Source organism: Microtus pennsylvanicus, chromosome 15 (genome assembly GCF_037038515.1).
Source record: "Microtus pennsylvanicus isolate mMicPen1 chromosome 15, mMicPen1.hap1, whole genome shotgun sequence".
In the NCBI taxonomy this organism is placed as follows: Eukaryota; Metazoa; Chordata; class Mammalia; order Rodentia; family Cricetidae; genus Microtus; species Microtus pennsylvanicus.
The window spans coordinates 12,833,690-12,857,507 of NC_134593.1; the positions used below are offsets into that span (position 1 = coordinate 12,833,690).

Here is a 23,818-nt window from a genome sequence, read left to right on the forward strand (position 1 = left end):
CATAAATTTCAGCTTCCCAGAACTGTGACAGAGCAAACTTCTTTGCTGGTGACTGTTCATTGGGAAATTTTTATTTTGCATTTTGAACTCAGCGTTCATATTGTTATAGAATAATCAGAAACAGGGTGTTGTGAGAGATTTTTGATCAGATTTCTGTAAACTTTAGCATCATGTCTTCATGTACCAATTTCCACTTTGAAACAACTTCACAAAGAAACCATTGATGATGAGGAAAAGATATCCTCATCCAAACTAGTCTGCTAAAGGAATAACACTCAAGCCTCCTGTGTCTCCTTTCTTGTAGAGACTCTTGGACTGTGTGAGAACCACTAGATTTTCTTAAAGTCAATAGCAAGCAAACCCTCAGAAGATGAGTATGACTAAGAATTCATTTGAATTTTAGGAGATTTTAGTACCTCCCTTTCTGTCCTGTTTCCTATCCAAGGAAGACATAGATTTTTAAAAAATATATTATAATATATTTTGATCAGAATCCTGTGCTGGAGGACAGAGATCTTAATTTTTATATTCATTTATCATGATTGGAGAACATACCTTTTTGGGAAAAAAAAGATTTTCTTTGAGGCCAAGTACATAATTGTATTAATTTTATTTGAGGCTAAAAACATTTGTATGGGCATCAATATCTTCAACATTTGTTATCATATCATTAAATTCTCCTCTATCTTCATTTTGCTTTCTACAGAATCTTTCCTGGCCTTTAAAGGGGCTATTGAGATGCTGGAGGGACAGCTCCGTGGATAAGAGTATGCGCTGTATAAGCGTGAGGACCTGAGCCTGGGTCCTAACATTCACATACACAGCTTGGCATGACAGGCTTGTAGCCTTAGTAGAGTGGAAGGCCAAAGTTATTGGGAGAAGGATCCCTGAAACTTGCTGACCTCCAGCCTAGCTCCAAGTTCAGAAGAGACTCTGTCTTGATGTGGGAGTGTCATATATCAATCTGTTGATTTCATTGGTTAATTAACAAAGAAACTGCTTGGCCTGATAGGTTAGAACATAGGTGGGTGGAGTAAACAGAACAGAATTCTGGGAAGAAGGGAAGTTAGGCAGATGCCATACCTCTCCTCTCTGAGCCAGACGTGATGAAGCTCCAACCCAAGATGGACGTAGGCTAGAATCTCCCTGGTAAGTCACCACTTCGTGGTGCTACACACAGTAATAGAAATAGGCCAAGCAGTGTTTAAATGAATACAATTTGTGTGTTGTTATTTCGGATAAAGCTAGCCGGTGGTCAGGAGCTGGGTGGCAGGAAGCAGCCCGCAGCTCCTTCTACACTGTCTCAAAGGAATAATGTGGAAAATGTTGGCATAGGATATCTGATATCTTCCTCTAGTTTCCACAGCCATGTGCATACACACACATACACTGTACTCACACACATGTGAATACACACAAAAAAATGCAAAATAATGATTAAAATAGTCTAATAAGTTTACCAAATTGTTCTAAGAAATTAATTCATTTCACTTATTTAGCTGCATTATATGTATATATATGCATCTAATTTATACTGTATTTCTTTATATAGTCATTTTAGCACTGTATAATACATGAGAAACCATCCACTTCATCTAGATTTTAATCACGAGGCAGTGTCTTTTATCCTGGGTGGTAATGTCTGCTATTTTCCTCTCATTGCTTACCTCCTCTTTCCTCTGCTTCAGAATAAAGGACTCTGTCTCCCAGATTTCTCTGATGCCGGGTATAGCCATGAATTCAATTCTGATCAATAAAATGTAAGTGTAAAATCTTGTGACTGCCTGAGGGATTTCTCTAAGCCTCAGTCTTCAGGCTCCTTGGTGTTCCCTGATGCCTCGCTCCTTCCTCCTCTCCTGCTGCAGTTATTGATCCTCTGAGACTCAACTACAACCTTGGCTTAATCTGTGTACCATGAACTTTCTTCAGGAAAGGCCAGTTGACAACCACACAGTTCTCAGTCCTACCTACCTTCCAGGAACTGATTTTTGGACGCCTTTAGAAGGTGACATTTAAAAGCATCATGCTGTCGTTCATGGTCTTCTGTGTCTGAAATGTGTTGGATAGATCACTTTTTCAAAGCTCACTTTTTCCTGGAGTTCAGACAGGAAGCAGGTGAAAGTCCTCTTTGCATAGGGTGAACAATCCCATGCTGTGGTGTTTAGTAACAGTGTTATTACTGTAAGCTTTAGACTCGAGGTTCATGATAAAAGCTCTTGATGAGCACATTTTCAAAAATATTACCCAATGCTTTTATTTTTTAAGGATAGTTTCTCAGAAGACTTTCAAGTTCATTTTAATGCCAAGTCAGGAATTTTGATGGAGCAGCCTGACTCCATTTTAAGGTTGTAATCGATCTTGTTACAAGGTCAGAATAAGGTCATTTCTGTAAAAGTCATGTTTGATTGTGCTTTAACACACTTATGGAACTTGACATGCTCCCCACCTTATAGAGTTTGACTCACACTTTGGAAGTACCCTAAACTCTACCTTATTGAGATAAGATGCCAAGGAATCCTGAGATGTTCTGCCAAGACAATCTATCAAATAGTCTTATCTGCTGTCTGCTTCTGTAATTCACTTGCCAAGCCCTTACATTGCCAAATTCCTCCAAAAATCCCCAGTTTGTACCTTTTTCCCTTATAAAAAGAGACCTGAAAAGTTCACCCACACTCCTCTCTCAAATCCTTCTTTGGAGAGTCGGTGCTATGTATAGAAAATAAAACTTGCTTAATTGGCCTTTATTTGGGTGGTTGTCTTCATTCTCACTTGGTGGGATTAACATTCTTGGAGGCCTCGGCAAGAACAAGACCCCAACCCAAATTCTGAAACTGGATTTGGGGTTGTGGTCTTTCATCTTGCTTGATGGGATTAACACTTTGACTCTTTGGCCTGGCATGATGGCACATGCCAGTAATCCCAGCACTCAGGAAATAGAGGCTGGAAGATCACCACAAGTCCTAGGTCTGCCTATACTATACAGTTCCAGGGATACAAAGTCTCAAAAATTTTAGTTTCATTGGAAGTTTTTGCCTTAGTTACTTTTCTATCACCTTGCCAAAATGCCATGACCAATATAACTTATAAAAGAAATCATATAATTTGGGGGTTATGGTTCCAAAGGCATGGCAGTGAGGATGGCACTAGGGAAGCATGAGAGAGAGAGAGAGAGAGAGAGAGAGAGAGAGAGAGAGAGAGAGAGAGAGAGAGAGAGAGAGAGCAAACTAACTGGGAATGGTGTAGGCTTTTGAAATCTCAAAGGTCACACCTCCTAATCTTTTCCAAACAGTTCTACCAACCGGATGCTCGGGGACCAAGCATCAAATATATGAGCCTATGGGGGTATTCTTATTCAATCCACCATACTCTTCTTCCTGGATCATTACAATTCACATGCAGAGTTTATGGCAAAAATATAACAGGAAGAAAATAATTTTGGTTTGAAACTGTTGAAGGAGCTGCGGGCCACGTTCCGCCACCCAGCTAGCTTTACCTGGAATAATTACACGGAAACTGGAGTCCTTTAAACACTGCTTGGCCCACTAGCTCTAGCCTCATATGGGCTAATTCTCATATTTTGCCTAACCTATTTTTAGTAATCTATGTAGCACCAAGCTTATCGGGAAAGATTCAGCATGTCTGACCTGGCGGCTTGCTTCATCGTGTCTGCCCAGGAGAGGGGAGCATGGCCTCTGAGCTCACTTCCTCTTCCTCCCAGCATTCTGTTCTGTTTACTCCTCCCATCTATGTTTTAACCTATAAGGCCAAGCAGTTTCTTTATTACTTAACCAATGACCTTCCTCCATCATGAAACAAAGTCTCAGGTAGCCCAACTTGACCTCAAATTTACTACACAGCTGAGGACAACCTTAGAATTCCTAATCCTCCTGCCTCCACCTCTTAGCTGCTGAAATTTCAGGCATACACCAAGTTTCTGAAGTGCTGGAAGTTAAATTCAGGGCTTTATGTGTTCTAGACAGTTAATCACAAATGTAAAATGATCCATGTAAGGTCCCTTTTCTCTTTGAAATCTTTCTTTCACAGGAACCACCCTAGAATCTCATACAAGGGGATGGAGAGGGTAAAAAGTCTCTTAGCAACCTTCTGAGGCATCAGTTGGGATCTACTGAAAGGGTATAGCAGTCTATGGCAGGACACTTAGCTGTGATTCTCCACTGAAGACCTCACACACACATCCCAAACATCTGATTTTCCTTAACCCTCATGCATGAATATCTATGTTAAAAAGTTCTTTTTAACAAACTGCCATTCTGTGGGGCTGGAACAAACTCAGCAGTTAAAAGCACTGACTGTTCTTACATAGGACCAGGTTTCCATTCTCAGCACCAACAAACTGGCTCACAACTGCCTGTAACTCCATTTCTAGGAGATCAGATGCCCTCTCTGGCCTTTTGGGGCACTAATCACACAAGTAGTTCACAGGCATACATGCATTCAAGATACCCATATATAAGAATAAAAATAAAAGTAATTAATAAACTGTCAATCTCTCCTAAAGAAGCCCACACTAATTCTCTTGGATCAGGTGTGGAGGTCAGAGGACAACTTGCAGGAACCTATTCTCTTCTCTCGTGTGGATTCTGGGAGTTGATCACAGGTCACCAGGCTTGGCAGCAATCATCTTTATCCACTGCGCCACTGATCCCATCTTCCTATTTTTAATACAACCCAAGTTCTATTTCTTTCTGGCTAGTCCCTAAATTCTCCTCTGCGTTGAAGCCACGAATCTTGGTTAGGTCTGAATGCTACTGAGGACGACAGCACAGCACTGTGTCTCCAGCCCTTCACCACTGACAACACAAACAACATGCTGGATGTCAAAAGAAATGACTCGATGTTTGAACATCTCTATCATGAACAGTGCGTTCTTAGGAAAATTTTGTAGTACAAGACTCCCAGGGTTACCTGCTCCAGGGTCCTTGTCACACAGCTTTGAATAATGAATTTCATAAACCCAGGTAGTGTGTGCTTTCATAAAGGAGTTGATTATGGGTTCATTAGTGGGAACTTGAGAGAAAGCAAGCAGTGTCCCAGTGCAGCAGATAAGGGTCCCAGAGGTGGGCACCATGAGGATGTTTATTTGGGGGATTGTTCTAAGACTTATGTCAAAGGCTGGGTTGAGACCTAGAGAGATGATGAGGTCAGTCCATGTGGCCCACTCACCAGGTATACAAGCATCTTTCCGTTCCTGTAGCCGGGTTGTGGATACCAATGCACTCCAGGACCTCTAGACAGAACCTTTCTGACAGGTTTATCTGCTGGTCTGAGAAGAATTGAAAATAAGACATGAATCGGTGACTCCAGCCAGAATATTTCTGACATTCCTAGCTAAAACCAAGAATCAGAGCTGCCTGTTTTTAGGGCCATGGCACCATCTGCCTGATTGGTTCCTATCTCCTTTTCTCATCACTCTGACATTTATTTATTTATTTGTTTGTTTATTTATTTATTTATTTATTGAAAAAGAGATTTTTTTCTCATATAATATATCCTGATTATAGTTTCCCCTCCCTCTAGTTCTCCAGTTCCTCCCCACCTCCCCTCCTCTCCAGATTTACTCCCTTTCTGTCTCTCTTTAGAAAGTAACAGGTTTCTAGGAGTTAACAGCCAAACTTGACAAATTAAACTATAATAAGATGAATCAAAAAAAAACTTTCATATCAGAGTTGGGCATGGCAGCCCCACATGAAGAAAAGAGTCCTAAGAGCAGGCAAATGAGTCAAAGATCGACTTGTTCTCAAAGTCAAAAATCCCATAAAAATACTGAGCTAATATCTATTATAGATATTATATAGATATTAACTCAGTATTTTTACACAGAGTATAAAATATATATATACACAGAGAACCTGATGTAGACCCAAGTAGACCCTGTATTTGCTGCTTCAGTCTCTGAGAGCTCATATGTGCCTTGCTTAGTTGCTTCAGTTGTTCTCCAGCCCCTCTGAATCCTATAATCTTCAAACCTCATCTTCTGCAGGATTTCCTGAGTTCTAAGGGGAGGGCTTTTATGGGGACGTCCAATTTCAACTCTCTCCTCCACATAATATCTGGCTGTGGGTCTCTGCATCTTTTCCCATTTTCTGCTAGAGGAAGACTATCTGATGATGACTGGATAAGTCACTGATCTATGAATATAGCAGAATGGCATTAGGAATCACTTTATTTGATTTTTTTAGACCAGTCATTTTTGGTTTTATCCTATGCCTCTGGAATATCTAGTCTCTAGTTCTTGGTTACCCAAGCAGTGTCAGGTATGGTTCCTTCTCTGGAGAGGGCCTTAAGTTAAATCAGACATTGGTTGGCTATTCCCACACTTCTCTACCACCACTGTCCTAGCACATTTTGCAAGCAGGACAGATTATAGGTCAAAGGTTTCATGGCTGAATTGGTGTTCATGTTTCTCTTTTGGTAGCCTATATAGTGCTTTCTCACACCAAAGAAACTAGAACATAGGAGTGAATGCCCCCTAGGTACCAGCTCAACTTCTCCATGTTCAATGAGTTGTATGGATGCTGTCCTTAGCAATTGAACTTCACTGTCAGTTTTTTTGGAGAGTAACTAGTCACGGCACCATTTGTTACTCTTAAAAAAATATGGGGGGTTCCCAGCGGCAGCAGGAAGCCACGCGGTGGAACCCCCAATGCAGCGGGCACATGTGAGCAGACCCATGGAGCCATAAAAGCAGCTGCTAGCCCCGAAGAGACAGTTGTTGGTCCCCGGGGTGGGCTGGTGGAGTCGCCATGCAACAAGCGGCTACAGCTTCCCACCAGCGGGAGGGCGCGCGCCGCATGGGCAGTGGCGGCAAGTAACAGACATATAAACACAGGAAATAGCCATAAGTATTTATTAAAAAGGAGAAAAAGAGAGAAGAGGGGGGGAGAGAGAGAGAGAGAGAGAGAGAGAGAGAGAGAGAGAGAGAGAGAGAGAGAGAGAAGGAGGGAGAGAGAGGAGGAGAGAGGCAAAGCCCTGTGTGTACACTGGAAGAGAAAGCAGGAAGAAGAGAGCAATGGTAGGCGAGGTTAGAGGTTAAAAGGAGTGGGCGTGGCTAGGATGGGGACCGAAAGAATAACAGTAACCATTTGTCTTAGCATCAGCCTGGATTCTTTGGGGATTTCTGTGGAATCCCCTTTGCCAACAACTCAGATGAATGCAACCCATTCCCTCCACTGGAACCATTGCTTGGCTATAAAAGATGGCCAGATGAGACTCTATACTTCCCACTACTAGGAGCCCTCATTGGGATCATATTCAAAAATACTAGGGACTTTGACCATACTAGTTTTCCACACCAGCCCCCAATGTCTTCCAATCCCAGCCATCTCTAGCCACACTCTCTCCCTCCATTCCATCTCCATCTTAACCTGATCCCTCCCCACTCCTGATCCCACCTGCCACCAGTCCACCTGTAAAATCTGTTCTATTTCCCCCTCCAAGGGGATCCATTAAATCCCCCCTGGACCTCACCTCTTTACTTAACTTATCTGTGTTTAAGGGTTATGCTTAGTTATCATTTACTTAATGGTTAATATCTACTTCTAAGTGAATATATACCATATTTATCTTTCTGGGCCTGGGTTACCTCACTCAGCATGATTTTTTTCTAGTTCCATCCATTTGCTTACAAATTTCATAATGTCACTTTTTTTACACTGAGTACTACTCCATTGTATAAATGTACCACATTTTTTTATTTATTCTTCTGTTGAGAGACAACTAGATTGTTTCCAGCTGCTGGCTATTATGACTAAAGCTGCAATTAGCATGGTTGAGAAAGTGTTTTTATGGTAATATGGAGTCTCCTTTAGGTATATGCCCAAGACTGGTATAACTGGGTCTTGAGGTAAATTGATTCCCAATTTGCTGAGGAAGCATCATATTGATTTCAAGTTTGTACTCCCACCATCAGTGAAGGAATATTCCCCTTGCTCCACATTCTCACCAGCATGAGATGTCACTTGTGTTATTAATCTTAGCTATTCTGATAGATGTAAAATGAAATCTCAGAGTCATTTTGATTTACATTTCCCTGATGGCTAAGGATGTTGATCATTTCATTAAGTGTTTCTCAGCCATTTGAGACTCACCTCTGTTTAGAATTCTCTGTTTATGTATGTATCCCATTTTTAAATTAGATTGTGTGGTTTGTTGATGTCTAGTTTCTTGAGTTCTTTATATATTGTGGATATTATTCCTCTATCACATATGGAATTGGTAAAAATCTTTTCCCATTCTGTAGGCTGCCATTTTGTCCTATTGATGGTGTCCTTTGCCTTAAAGAGGGTTTTAGTTTCATGAGATCCCATCTAATAATTGTTGATCATATACCTGTACTATTGCTGCTCCATTCAGGAAGTCCTCTCCTGTGCCAAAGCATTCAAGGCTATTCTCCACTTTCTCTTCTATCAAGTTCAGTATATCTGGTTTTATGTTGAAGACTTTGATCCACAGGGTTTTCTGCAGGGTGATAAATATGGGTATATTTGCATTCTTCTACATGCAGACATACAGTTATGCCAGCCCATTTGTTGAAAATACTGTCTTTTCACCTGACCCAAGCTAGTGGGAGCTTACTGACTGTAGACTGACAGCTGGGGAAACTGCATAGGACTGAACTAGGCCCTCTGAATATGAATCACAGTTCTGTGTCTTGGGCTGTCTGTGGGGCCACTGGCAGTAGGACCAGGATTTATCCCCAGTGCATGAACTGGCTTTTTGGACCCCACTCCTTATGAAGGGATACCTTGCTCAGTCTAAATACAGTGGGGAGAGACTTGGTCCTGCATCAACTTGATATGCCAGACTTTGTTGACTCCCCATGTGAGACCTTATCCTTTCTGAGGAGTGACTGGGGGGTTATGTGGAGGGAAGGAAGGAAGAGAGCCAGAGGAGGAGGAAGAGGGAATTGTGGTTAAGTTGTAAAATGGAAAAAAAAAGAAAATATTATCTCTTTTTAGTGTGTGTTTCTGGCTTCTTTATCAAAAATCTGGTGTCCATGTTTATCTGGATTTATGTCTGGGTCTTCAGTTTGATTCCATTGACCAACTTGTCTGTTTGATGTCAACACTGTGAAGTTTTTATTGTTAGAGCTCTGTAGAGAAGCTTGAAATCAGTTCCTTTTTTGTTCAGGATTATTTTGGTGATCCAGAGTTTTTTGCTTCTTTGTTTCCTTGTTTGTTTGCTCTTCAATATGAAATTGAGAATTGTCCTTCCAAGGTCTGTAAAGAATTATGTTGGAATTTTGATAGGAATTGCATTGAATGTGTAGATTGTTTTTAGTAGAATGGTCATTTTTTACTATGTTAATCCTAACCATCCATGAGCATGGGAGATCTTTCCATCTTCTAATATCTTTTCCAATTTATTTCTTCAAATATTTGAAGTTTTTGTCATACAGGTCTTTCCCTTGCTTGCCTTGAGTTACCAAGATATTTTATATCTTGCATTTTATTTGTTTATTATTTGTGGCTATTGTGAAGGGTGTTGTTTTCCATTATTTCTTTCTCAACCCATTTGTCATTTTTGTATAGGAGGGCTGCTGATTTTTTTAAGTTAATCTTATATCCTCCTCTTAGCTGAAAGTGTTTACCAGCTGTATCACTTTGACATTCAAAATAATGTCACATACCAGAGCTTTTAAAACAGTATTTACTGGGTGAAATTCATAAAGACAAGGGAAAGAACAAGTAAGTGGCTTCTCTGGAGGCAGTGGACAGGCCCATATTTGGGGGCAACATAGCAAATTAACAGGGCTTATGTCAGATCCTAAGAAAGGGTTCACAGTCTTAAGGCATAGAAACTCTAAGTGCTTTACCCTGGTATTGAGGGCAGGTTCCACATAATGTCTTTTTATCAATATAAGGAAACCAGCAGCCTCCAGGCCTGCCCTGAAACCTCAGCACAAAGTTGATTGATTCAAGTACTAGGCCAAAGCACAACTTAAGTAAATCAATTTCCTCCCTAGAAGCACAGGCCACAGAGAAGCAACTTGACCTGTATGTGAAATCCAATCCAAAAGCAGCAGGGATGCATCTGGGGAAGGCATGTGTGTAGTCATGGTAACAGTGACCACCCCTTTGTAATGCAGGAAGACTATTTGTCCTCAGTTCAAAAGTTTACTTAATGGGTGTTTATTTAGCATCCACTGTGTGCCAGACTGTATTCTGGGTGCTGTATCTATAGCAAATGCATAAAAAATGTCAGATTTTATAAAAATTGAATTCAATAAGCTTCAAACATAAGTCAATTACATGTGTGTTAGATAAGTAAGAGAGAAAAGAATCAAAGCAGGTTAGAGGTACAGCGGTTGCTATGCAAGATGACAGGAAGATAAGTCCCCTTGAAATTTTAGGAGGATGTCAGAATAGGCAAGTAACATTTGTGAGAGGCTTTGAAGCAGATGAGAGAACACCTTGAAGAAATCTGGGGCAAGAGCTTCCCAGGGAGAGAAAAGGAATCAGTTCTCAGCCAGTAAACACCTCCCATATTCAAGGGCTAGGTGAAATGGGAAGCCACAGGAAGCCTCCGAGAAGAGGATGATGTGATCTCGCTTCCATTCAGAAGCCTCAATCCAGCTGTTCTGCTGAGAATAGAGGTGGTAAGATGAAAGCAGGAAGACTATTGAATTAACATCAGAGCAGATGGGGGCTGGTTACACTGAGCTCAGATGCTCCCTGCACAATGAAAAGCCCACTCAGGAGTAGCTGTTGACACTGTTCCTGCTATGGAAAGGGGGTGTAGACATATTAAATGGCATTTCTGGGAATTCTTTGGCCAAGGAGCTCCTGTGAGCTGACCTGTGAGGTTGGAGGAAATAATAGGAGATTCATTGTGCCTCTTCCAGGAGGAATAACATAATGATGCATCCTTCTGTTATGTAAGACTCTGAAGACTCAAAGCAGCTTCAAAACGTGGTGTTGACAGTAATGGAAAAATTGGAGCAGAAGGGACAGTGAATGGCTAATAAACCTGTTCTGCACAATGATGGGTAATTAACGGATGAAAAGAATGTGAACTCCTGAGCATGCAGGAGATATCAACCATCAGCAGGACCGTCTATATAATTTTCAGGGTCTAATGCAAATAAAAAGAAACATGTGCTTCTTATCCAAACGTAAGACAATGGTAGCAGAACTTTAAATGAATTACAGTGCACAGGGGTTGTGCTAGCCCTGGTCTTCAGTTTTAATTACTCATAGTCAAATTATTCAGGCATTGATATTACAGATCAGAGCATAAAAGGACTCACAATAATGTGACAATAATTCACTGCAGTTACAACAAGGAAAGACAGATTAGATTCGCCCAATTTTAAGCTAGTGGGATACCCCATCGTGTGGGTATCAAAAACTGAATATAATTCATGGTGCCAGGAGAGTTCTATCTACAGAGGAGGTCTTATTAGTCCAACCAAAACCGGGGCTGAGTTTTTACCACTTCATCATATTCGTTGTCTTTACCCACAAGAACTGCCTAGGCAGGGATGACAGCTTTGTTCCCTTCTGATTACATCAGCAACATCCCTCTGTTATGGGAGACTTGATCAGGGATCAGGGGAAACCCATTAAAAGAAAACTAGTTTCCTGGCGTGGGTAGAGACATTACATTCCAAACCTTCCAAAACATAAAAACTAATCCAGCTGAGCCAGTCAATCACCTAGCCAAATCCGTGCCTCAGGAAGGAGGATTCACCGTAAGCCAGGAGAGAGATGGAAGGAATAATTATCCGTTTCATGAGCTTGCCAAAGACTGAGATTTTTATCCATGACACTGCCAAAAGAGATGTCAAAAGCCTCCTTCTCTTCCAAAATTTCTGGTACCGGAAACTTCCCCAAGACCTCCCAGTGAGGACACCCCCCTTTTCCAGCAGGAAACAGCTGCAAGAATGACAACTGTGTTCCCCTTTCCACCTGTCTATATCGGGAATGTTAGCTGTGGGATCTCCTTTGTGCAAAGCACATTCCTTTTGGTTGAATTTTAACAATGCTAGTCACTTCAGTAATTTTGTTTCAGAAATAAAGTAACTTGTTACTGTAGATTCTTTCCTTCCCTGCCCTGTTGACCCCAAATAACAGCTAGCCAGGAAGAATGCTTATCAATTACCTGATCACCTAGGGCTGTTTAACTTCTCATCAGTTACCCCCAGCAACTGCCAATTGCCAGCCAAAACAGGAAACTTTTATGAACCTCTTTTTTCCTCCCTCCCCTTCTAACCTATAACTGCCCCAGATATAACTCTTCACTTTCTACCCTATAGCTGCCCAGATGTAACCCCTCCCCTTTTTACCTTTACAACTGCCCAGATGTAACCCCTCCCTTTCTACCCTACAACTGCCCCAGATGCAAACAGACAAGGGCTCTGATTCTTAGAGAGACCTCCTTCTGTAGGTTTTTCCCTAAAATAAAGGCCTGTGCTGTCTTAGGTCCTTTGCTTGTATATCTTTCCTTTGCGATGACCTTTCAGAGATAATGCACTGTTCTTTCCTGGAACTCCCACCCCAGATGCCGTTGCTTGGGCAGCCAGAGACCTGCAGACAGGCTAAGCCAGCTTGCTTTTTTGAATGACTTGGGAAAGTCTAACTTATCCTTTTTCTTCTTTTTATGCCCTTTTTGTTCTTCTGGATACTTCCCAAAGTCTGGTCATCTTTCTCAGATACTCGAAGCTTTCTCATTGTTTTTTCTGAAGCTCACATATGGCCATGTACCTGCTTAGAAATGGCATGGTTTTCTCTCTTCCTCTTCATATTTCTCCTCTGGACAGCTGCTGGGATTTGTAGCTTGCCTACCCTGGGGTGTTTCTTTTAAATACTGAAAGTTGTCCTCATGCTTTCTTCCGAGTTCATTCTTAAACTTCTTTGTTAATGAAACTAGAAATCTTGAGACAGAATCCCAAATTCCCTGGAAATGTGGTACACCAAGCAGCGCTCCCCAAATTTTCAATAATACCTCCACAGGAATCCCAAATTCCCTGGAAATGTGGTACACCAAGCAGCGCTCCCCAAAATTTTCAATAATACCTCCACAGGAGAAATTACATTGTTAAAAATTGCTTAGCATCATCCATCTGGAAATTCCTACTTAGGTCCTTGTTTTCCCTTCTAAGGCAAAGAGTGAAAATATAAAGAATTAACAAAATAGCCACGGAAGGGTGTGTGCACTAGTTAAATTCTCAGGCTCCGAAATAAAATATATTTGTTCATACCTCATAATGCTACTTCAGTCAAAGACAAACTATACATATAACAATGGCTCAAGAAGATTATAGTGAAACTGACATTTTTCTTTTTTCTTTTACCCTGCTCAGAATGGCAATCATAAGAAAATAGCTGAAAATGCTGGCAATGATGCAGAAAAAGGAGAACCCTTATTTGCTGCTGATAGGAATATAAATTAGTCTAGCCAGTGTAAAAATCAGTATGGAAGCTAAGATGGAATCCACCACATGACCCAGGTGTACAGTCTTTAGTCTGTTCCTGAAATACCTTAAGTCAACATCACAGAAATCCTTACGCATTGATGGTTATTACCACATCATTAACAATAGCTAAGTTACGGAATCAGCCTACGTGTCCATCAAAAAAGAATTAGAGCAAGGCATTGTGGAATGGGCCTGTGCCACAGAAGCAATAGTTCAAGGTCATTCTCAGCTACACAGAGAGTTTGAGGTCAGCCTTGATTACATGAGACCCTAACTCAAAAACGTCAGAACCAAATAAACAAATGAATAAAAACAAAAGTCATAGATAAAGGAAATATGGAATACACACAATAAAATTTTATTCAGCCATAAAGAAGAATAAAAGTATATGCTATCTGTCAGAAAACGGATGTAACTGGAGATCATTATGCTATTCAAGTTATTATGCTAAGCAGACATAGAAAGATAAATTTAGTGTCCTCTTATTTGTGGATCACACACACACATCCACACAAACACACAGACATGCAGTAGATGAAGAAATCTCTGAAGAAGAGAAGGGAACTAACTGGAGAGAGGAAGAGAAAGGAGAAGGGAAGGGTGGAAGGGATGTGGTCAAATCCTAAAAACTTGCATGAAAATGTCCTGATGAAACTCAGCACTATGTATAGTGAATATATACCAACTAAAATGATTTGCGAGTTCCCATGAGCAATATTCATGTGTTTGTGAATAATTCTGATAAAATCAAATTCATTTCACTGCCAGGCATAAAAGTATAATACATGTGGTACATATAATTGTATACAGTACATGATACTCAATGACAAATAAGAGGCTGAAATCAGCAGCCCCAGAGAGGAGAATGGAACACAGCAAACAACAACCACAGCATCAGAAAAGAGCTTGATCTTGAAGCACCCATTATTGGGTCCTGCTCACCACTGGGGAATAAGCAAGGGCTGACACTGGGAATGGAAGAGCAATGTGGGCTGCACTCCAGTGCAAGCCACAGAGGAGCAATGCAGCTGGAGAGACGGCAGGGATGTGGAAAGGAGTCTCGACACCTGGTCTCAGCCAGCCAGGTTTATGGCAGAACTGACTGGGGTGACCTGACAGAGCCGTGGTCAACACTGGCGGGGTGGGGGGCGGAGGGAGGTTGTCCACCACCAAGAGCTGAGCGCACATACAGACACACAGCACTTTCTTCACTTCACTGCCCATGTTTGTGTATGTTAGCCTTTAGTTTACTTTTATAAAGATTTGTTTTACTTTTATATGTGTGTTTGTGAGTGAAGAGCATCGTGTCATGATTGCAGGCATCAGTACAATCAAAGTCCCCTGAAGTTGGTGTTACAGACCATAGTGAGTTATTGGACCTGTGTGCTAGAAACTAAACTCAGGTCCCCTGCAAGAGCAGTGTGTGCTCCTAACTGCCAAGCCATCTCTCCAGCCCGTAGATGTACTCTTTTGTTCACTTTTCATTTACTTTTTATTTTTTCCCTTTTTTGTGCTTATGCTTTGGTGCTTTGTTTTTCATTCTGCAGATCTCAGATAGAAATTTTCTTTTTTTCCTTTTTATTTATTCTTCTCTCATACGATACACCCTGACCACAGTCTCCCCTTACTCCATTCCTCCCAGTCTGCCCCCAAGTCCTTTCCTCCCTCCAACTAAGTGTTCAGTTGAATTGTACCTTGCATATCACTGAAAAACCTTTTTATGTCTGTGTTGTAATAGGAGCGGCGGGGCTGCATCCCCAACACCCCAAGCCACCTGCCCGGCTAGCTTATGCCCTGAAATAATTACACAGACACTGTATTCATTTAAACACTGCTTGGCCCTTAGCTCTAGCCCTTACTGGCTAATTCTCACATCCCGATCAACCCATCTCTAACAATCTGTGAGCACCGGTCTTACCGGGAAGATTCTAGTTCAGAGCTTCATCGCGTGTGTCTGCCCGGGAGCTGGGCATGGCGTCTCTCTTGCGTCTGCTCTGGAGAGGAGAGCTGTCGAGTCTGAGCTCACTTCCTCTTCCTCCCGGCATTCTGTTCTGTTTACTCCTCCCACCTATCTCCTAACCAATGAGAGCCAAGCAGCTTCTTTTATTTTAACCAATGACCTTCATCCACCATTTCCCCTTTTTCGGTTTAAACAAAAAAAGGCTTTAACTTTAACATAGCAAAATTACATATAACAAAACAGTTATCAAGTAAAAGTTACATCAGAAATATTTATACATATAACAAAATTGACAGTAAATCTCTATCAATAAAGCAAAATCTATACTAATGCAAATTATTCATGTCTATATCATATCCCCCTTTAAATGTAAAAGAACATTTATAAACTATATTTGGGAACATGGGCGCAGTTTTTTCTCTCCAAACTGCTTCCTGCTGAATGGGGGCGTCGTTAATTAGGTCTTTCATGGTATAACCTGTGTGCCAGGGTCATCTCAGTTGGCAGTTGAGCGAAGTAATTTTCTGAAGATGTTCACACCAACCCTTCAGGAGGGCGTGGTCTATCATACCAAATCAGGATAGAAGAAGTCCATAGAGTCTCATCCTCTGTGAAAACAAAAGAAGACTCTCTCCAAAGCATCATATCCTTAGATCCAAATTTTGAAATCGTAATACCCTTATATCCATTCTGGTTCCAGTTGGCAGCCCATATAATGAAATGTCTCTCTGTACTTAGCTCCTTTACAGTCAAAAATTTTAAAGAAAACACAATGTACATAATCCAGACTCTTTGTGAATTTTCCATTTTTACGCGGCTTATTTTTATTTATATCTATAACTATCTGTACTCTGTCTCTTTAAAGACTTTACTTTTACTTTTTTCTTTTTAAACCATTAACTTTATTCTCTATATTCTTTTTCTTCTCTCTCCCAAGCCAACGTACATTCATCCAACAGTGTGATTCATTTAGTGGTCTGAATCTGTCCTATTGTGAATCTGCAATTTTTTACTATCCAGGAGCACTTTTGATTTGCGCCTTTAAATCACTAGGCGCTTAAGAATCTAAGCTGTGACATTCCTAAGTTAACTTTTTGTTTTTTGAGCGCATATCTTTGACCTGGAATAACCCTGTAGACCAGGCTGTCTTTGAACTCACAGAGATCCGCCTGTCTCTGCCTCCCAGGCATTGGGATTAAAGGTGTTTGCCACTACACCTTGAACTCACAGAGATCTGTTCGTCTCTGCCTTCTAGGCACTGGGATTAAAGGCGTGTGCTACCACACCTTGAAGTCACAGAGGTCTATCTCCCTCTGCCTCCCAAGTGTTGGGATTAAAGGTGTGTACTATGAAACAAAACAACTCTCTTCCTTTTTTTGTTTTTTGCTTTAAGAACTTCAACTTTCAGCTTGCATATATTTTTAACACACTTTAAACCATTCAGAATTTTTCTCTGTCTTTGAATCTCTCTTTACTGTATATCTCTCTTTTTCTGACCACGAGTCTTTAATTTGCCAAGCAATCTCAGTAGGACTAAAGCCGTGGCTTTGCCAGCTAGATCCAGTCCATTCCTTAGCTTTCCAACCTCATGGCGGATATACAGGCTGCAGCCATGTTTATAGCCACACCTCTATGGCATTTCAAGGTCCCTGCCAGCCAGCAAGCTACAACAGACAACACTCAAATCCTCTCTCGGTAGCCAGCCCTCCTGCCTCAAACAGTCAGAGTTTGCCCTGGCAGGATGGCCCAGAAAGCCGGCATTTTTAAACAGCGCAGCTTTTTTCCTGCTACGGCTGAAAACCGAAAAGCATGTGTTCAGCTTTTCGTCAACACCTTTTAAGTGTTTCGTGGCAGGACCTCTTAATGAGCTGCAGGCTTAGCAGCTAAAGCTGAGTCAGGAAGCCTCTCTTAGATGAGGCGCTTGCTTGCCTCTAGCAAGCAGAGTAGACCAGAGAAATTGTCACAATCAAGAAAACATGCTTTACTCTTTCCCAAGCTTTCTCAGGCTTTCTGTGGACTCAGTTAGCCACACGTCTGGGCGTCATTTGTAGTAATATGGAGCGGCGGGGCTGATTCCCAACATGTCTGTCCTTCCTTTATGTAAACTTAATGTATAATATGGCAGATTCCCACCACCATACACAGAGATATTTCCAGGCCACACAGTGTGCTGCATGACAGATTTAGCTTTTACTCAGATAAAAAGGATTTGTGTGTTGTACATTTCTTCTCAGAGTTAAAGTGGTGAGTACGGCTCCTACCAAGTAGTCCCAGAGATGGTGGTAATTGCACCTCTGCAATATTAAAGGGCAGAGAGGAGTGGAGCTAACATCCAGAGCCACTACAACCAAGATGCTTTCCATTTTAAGAAGCGGTCCTGGTCAGAGAGGAATTACAGATACACAATAAAGATAGATTCAGGTAATTTTTTTAAAAAGACCTCTAAATGGGTCACAGTGTCGGATAAATGTGCATAGGCTTGAGTGGGGGGAGAGTACAGACAGTCATAGTTAAAGGAGTAAAGATAATAAAATAAACATTAAACTTGTAGAAGAAGTAATAGAGTAAAAAAACTAAGAGACATAAAGATGGAAAATACATAAAGAGTCTGGATTATGTATATTATTATGTTTTCTTTGAATTTTTTGACTACAGAGAGATATTTGATTCTGAGGGCTGCCAAGCTCAACCAACATATGTATTTTAAAGGTATCTTGACTTCAAAATTTGGTTTTAAGGATGTGTTGTTTTGGAAAAGAGGTTCTACTTTTCTTTCCACAGAGGATGAGAACCTATTGAACCCTTCCAAACTAATGTGGTTTGAAGAACCAAGACCGTCCAAAAGGTCACAATACACAAGCCCAAAATCACCCAACAAAATTCGCCCAACAAAAAGCAGGAAACAGTTTGGAGAGAACTGCCCAAACTCCCAAATATTGTTTATAAATGTTTACATTTATAGGGTTATATACTATAGAGATTTGCATTGGTATGGCTCTTTGTTTATTGATACAAATTTAAGGTCAATCTTGTTACATGTATACCTCTTGATTAAGGTATTGTGTTTGTGCAGCTCATTTAAAATGCAATGTATATTAAGAAATATAAGTTAACAGAGAGTCACTATAATAGTCAAGCTTGTAGTCATGTTAGTTAGATTTTCTAAATGTACAGAGATATATTTCAGATGAATAGATATTCTTCAGATCTTTCAAAGACTACAGAATATGACATTTAAAATGTTTTAATAACTTAGGACTTTTCATGACAATGAGACACATCTGCTCCTGGAAGCACCAATTGTTTCAAAAGGATGATGGGCATAGAAGAGGCTCCTTATGGAGTTTGTTAGAAATTTGAGCAAGAAATTGCTCTAGCCTAACTGTTTGACTGGACTTGAAGGACCCACAGAAAAAATGATTGCTGAAGCTGCTTAAAGAAGGGAAGACAGTCCTTAGGGGTTACTGCTTCATGAAAGAGTCTGCCAGACATTTTTCAGCACACAGAAGAAAGTGACTGACAAACTGGCAATATAGGTAGAACTATCTTTGAAATTACCTGCTTCATGGAAAAGTCTTCTGGATACTATGGGCCAGTAGGCTGAAGATGGGCGCCTGTGATGTTATAGAAGACCTTTGGATGACTGTCCAGGTATCGAGATGTCTCTGTCAATTCTAAAGTTTTGGAAGTTGTTTACAATGCACTTCCTGTTTATTTAGGTAATATTATATCCTTCTGGAGTCTTTGATAGAGTTGAAGAATGGATAGTTATAGTTTTCCTTAGTTATGATAAAAGATAAAGTAGATATAAATATTATAGCTGTAATTCTTGCTTGATACCAGTTTTGTTATATGTAATTTTACTAAGTTAAAACCTTCCTTTTCATTTAAACAGAAAAGGAGAAATGGTGTTGGAAGTCCTGTATATGTGTTGCTTTTATTGGTTAATGAATAAAGAAGCTGCTTTGGCCTGTGATAGAGTTAGGTGGGGAAAACTAAAGAGAATGCTGGAGGAAGAAGACAGAGTTAAGGAGAAGCTGTGTAGCTGCTGTCAACCTTGCCAACAGGCCATGAGCCTTGTGGTAAAATATAAAATAATAGAAATTGGTTAATTTAAGATATAAGAGGACCAGAAATATGCTTAAGCTATGTGATATAATTAATACAATTTCTGAGTGATTATATTAGGTAGCCTGGAAAATGATGAGAATCTGGAAAAACAGCCTCAGACAATATTTCATTCCATACCTTGAACATTCCTTGAACATTTCGTGCCTTGAACATTCCTTCTTCTTAATTCCCTTCTCTCTTTCCCATTCCCTCCTCAGTTCACTACAAATATTGATACATTTAGTTCTAAACAAACTATAAACTCTTCTTCCCCAACCAGCACCCTACTGCTGCAGTCTCTGAACCTAGCAGGGGCACAGTAACCAAGAGTGCTTTCTGCTCTTAGCAGTAGGGCTACTTTCAAACCATCGTGGTTGCTACTGCAGTAGACTTTCTGCCTGGCCACGAATGGAAGCAATGACAGCTTACCAGGACTCATCTAAGATAAAACAAACTGGAAAAACAGTGAGGAAATGGGGAATGACCAACTTAAGGACATATATATCCCAACAGATGTGGAAAGTAGAGTTAAAAAAAACATAAAAAATCATAATGCAGAACTCTACCATGACACCTCCAAAACCTGACAACTCCACAATACAAACAAACAACAACACAGATAATGAGATAGCTGAAGTCAGAAAACGACTCCAGAGTCTTACTTCTATAAAGAATCGATAACCATGCAGAGGACTCAAAAACAGAAATCAATTCAGGAACTAGACAAGAGAGTTACCAAAAAGGATGAAATTTTGAAAGTTCAACAAATAAATTAAGATGCTGAAAAACAACTAAATAGAAATTCTAGCCATGCAAGAATCAATCAATTGAACAAACAAACAAAACCCACTGAGATAAACACCAACAGCAGACAAGACAAAACAAAATAATGAATTCTAGAGATGGAAGAAAAGATAATGTAACATGCAGACTCATGTAAAGGAAAGGCTTAGCAAACGTGCTCAGAACTGGTAAAAAGTATAGGATACTCTCAAAAGATGAAACATGAGACTCCATCGGCTAAGAAGGAGGAGCTAACATAAAACCCATGGGCTTAGACAATCTATTCAAGGAAATTGTAGCCAAGAATATCCCAAACCTACAAAAGAAATAGGCACCCAAACAGAAGAACCATTCAGAAAAAAGTAGATATGACCAAATAACAACTTCTCTACAACATACAGAAGTCAATGTAACAAAACTATGAAACAAAGAATAATAAAAACTATCAGGTAAAAATGCCAACTCATATATAGAGGCAAAACCATCACCTCTTCAGTAGCAACCCTGAAATCCAGGGACTCATGGAATGATCTTTCAAGCCCTTAAAGTAAATAATTGTCAGCCAGGAATGCTATATTCAGCAAAAAATTAATCTCTTCAAGCTGATATAGAAAAAAGATAATTTCAAAACAAGCACAAGTTAACATAGTTCACAGCAACTAGGCCAGTATGCAGAACATCTTAAACATATATCATACAAAGAGAACTAAGAAAAGACAGTGTTGTATACAAGAACACATACATTTTATGATAGGAATAGGTTAACAAGAGAGAAGAGAAAGAATCAGTCATGCCCAACACAACAAACTAGTAAATCTTCAAGATTACTGAGGAAAAAGAAAAGAACCACCAATTTACTAATCAACCAAAACTACATCCAACTAAATAAGAATAGTAACCCCCCCTCTCAATAATACCCCTGAATGCAAATGGGCTTAACAGACCGATTAAAAGACACAGATTGACTGGGTTAGAAAGCAAGATCCATCTATCTGTTGTCTTCAAGAAACATCACCAACAAAGACATTATGAAGAAAATCATGAAATTACCAGGGAAAATGAATGGAATTGGAAATCATTGTGTTAAATGAGGTGACCCAGGTTCAGAAAGATGAACAATGCCTCTAGTCTCTCATATTAGAATCCTAGCTTCTAATTTCTATATATGTGGGGGTGTGTGAATATAAATCATAAAAACTAAAAAGTAGACCATGGCAATAGAGAAGATGTTTTTAAGAAGGGGCTTGAGAAGAATAACATGTGTGTATACATGGCATGGAAGGAGAGCTGGACAATTGGCTGCAACAAAAGATGTGTGAAAATGCCATTAGGAGGTCTGCTCCTATGTATTCTATTTTTACAATTGAAGAAGGAAAGGGTTTTTTTTAATAGAGATGAAGCAATTGAACACTGTAGCAGAACACTTGCCTAGTGTGCACAAGGCCCTCAGTTTAATCTTCCAGTACTTCAAAAACTAAGAAACAACACATGAATAAATATGTTCATTTTCTACTTGTAAAAATAGTGAAAGTTACATGCACACATGTATTCACATAATCATGAAATTCTTTCTCATATCTTCTCTGTTATTCTGAGAGCCTCCCCCAGCCCATTCCTGGATGAGACCAGTGTCTTTGGAATGAGCACTGGAGAGAACAGTGGAGTTCGGAAGCAGATGAGTGTTTTCACAGTCTGTTTGTGGACTTGCCACACGGAGGTGCTGTCCACCAAAACTGCAAGAGCCTTCTGCAATGCCTTCACTGCTTCGCTTCAGCAGGATCCTGCAGGCAGACTAGTACCTGCTATCGAACACTCTGCACTCAGTACCTGCTATCGAACACTCTGCACTCTCTAATTCCGATCTTTATGTTTGGTTAGTACATTTTATAAGAATACATTGTATAAAAAAGAAAAAAAAAGAATTTTACAGTAGAGCACAAGCGGTGGTCCATCAGGTAAAAGCAGCTGCCACATGGGGCTGGAGAGATGGCTCAGTGATTAAGAGCATTCATTGCCTGCTCTTCCAGAGGTCCTGACTTCAATTCCCAGCAACCACATGGTGGCTCGCAACCATCTGTAATGAGGTCTGGTGCCCTTTTCTGGCCTTTAGGCATACACAGAGACAGAACATTGTATACATAATAAATAAATATTTTTTTTAAAAAAAGAATACATTGTATAGTCTCAAAATCTTGAAAGCTTTGTCCAAATAACATGATCATGGTCACACCTATAAAATAAACATTTTCCCTTTGCAGGAGGAACTACTGGCAATTCAGTCAAAGAGAAAACCAAGTACTTGTGTCAGGAGGAAGTTGTGACTATGGGTTGTAATTATAAACCGAGAGGTACCCCCACTCTTCTCTGGTATGTTTGATATCCCAACAAAGCTCCTCAGTTTAAGATAGAGACAATGGAAAGCAGTAAAAACTTTGAGCCAGAAACATTAAAGAAAAAAAAAACCACTGCCCACTGTGAAATATTTAGTATGAGTATCAGACTCTACCATGTACTACTGCCTTCTGAGAGACACAGTGCCAAGGACACAGTGGGGAGCTCTACAAAAGCCTCAAGGGCCCAGATGAAGTATGCTTTGAAACTGTAAAACCCAAGCTGAGGAACCTCATTCTGTCTAACACAGGCAGTCTGGTTGGGACATTATTACAAGAACTAAAAAAAAAAATTATCTGCAAGGGCTCAAAGGCATGGTGGTTTCTCTGACTAAGTAAAGACAAGGTCAGGGAAGAGTCACAGACAATGTCCCTCTTCCCAGTTGTGCTAACTCTTGTCCTTGGGGGCACCTTGCAGGATGCTTAGGAATTAATGTCTAATGACTTAGATGCCAGTCCTGGCTCTACTATTTACTAACTGTGCAGATTTGACCAAGTTAATTGCTGTCTCAGAGCTTTAGTTTTTCCTTTTTAAAAAGTCTGTTAGCGAGCGTTTGTTGTACCAAGCAGCAGGTTTCACGATGGCAATTTTGTTCAAGTCTATCATGTACTTTGACCAGACTCATTTCTCACTACTCTCTCCTGCCCCTCCTTCCATAGAATGTTCTTCCAAACTGACTCTAGCTTGTGTCCAGTTGACATATAACCAGCCAGCACATTGGGCTCGCTAGCTTATGAGCTCCCCAGCAATCAACTCTCTTTTCCTCCCATCTTGCCCCATGAGCACTGGGGAAATAGATGGATGCTATTACATTCATCTTTTTACATGGATCCCAAAGATCAAACTCAGGTGGTCAGGCTTGTGCAGCAAGCCTTCTTGACTTGTTGAACCATCTTGAGGGTTCCATGAGAGTCTCCTTAGTATCTCATCATAATATGACTTCTCCTGGAGAGTCACAAATAAACATCTATTGACCCCAGGTAAGACACTGGTGACAAGTCACAGGTACTAGTCTCCCAACATCTGCTCCAGTGAACCAATGAGAGTATTGGTGTTACTTACAGGAATGTGGGTAGTAGAAGTTTCCACAAGCAGAGATAACTCAAGGGCAGCTGCATCACTGAAAAGCTCACCCA

At 40.4% G+C, this 23,818-nt stretch overlaps 1 gene segment (V, D, J or C); it reads left to right on the forward strand.

The window, feature by feature from the left end:
• The window catches only part of LOC142836109 (T-cell receptor alpha chain constant-like), a 417,115-nt gene that overhangs the window by 184,380 nt on the left and 208,917 nt on the right, over positions 1-23,818 (forward strand).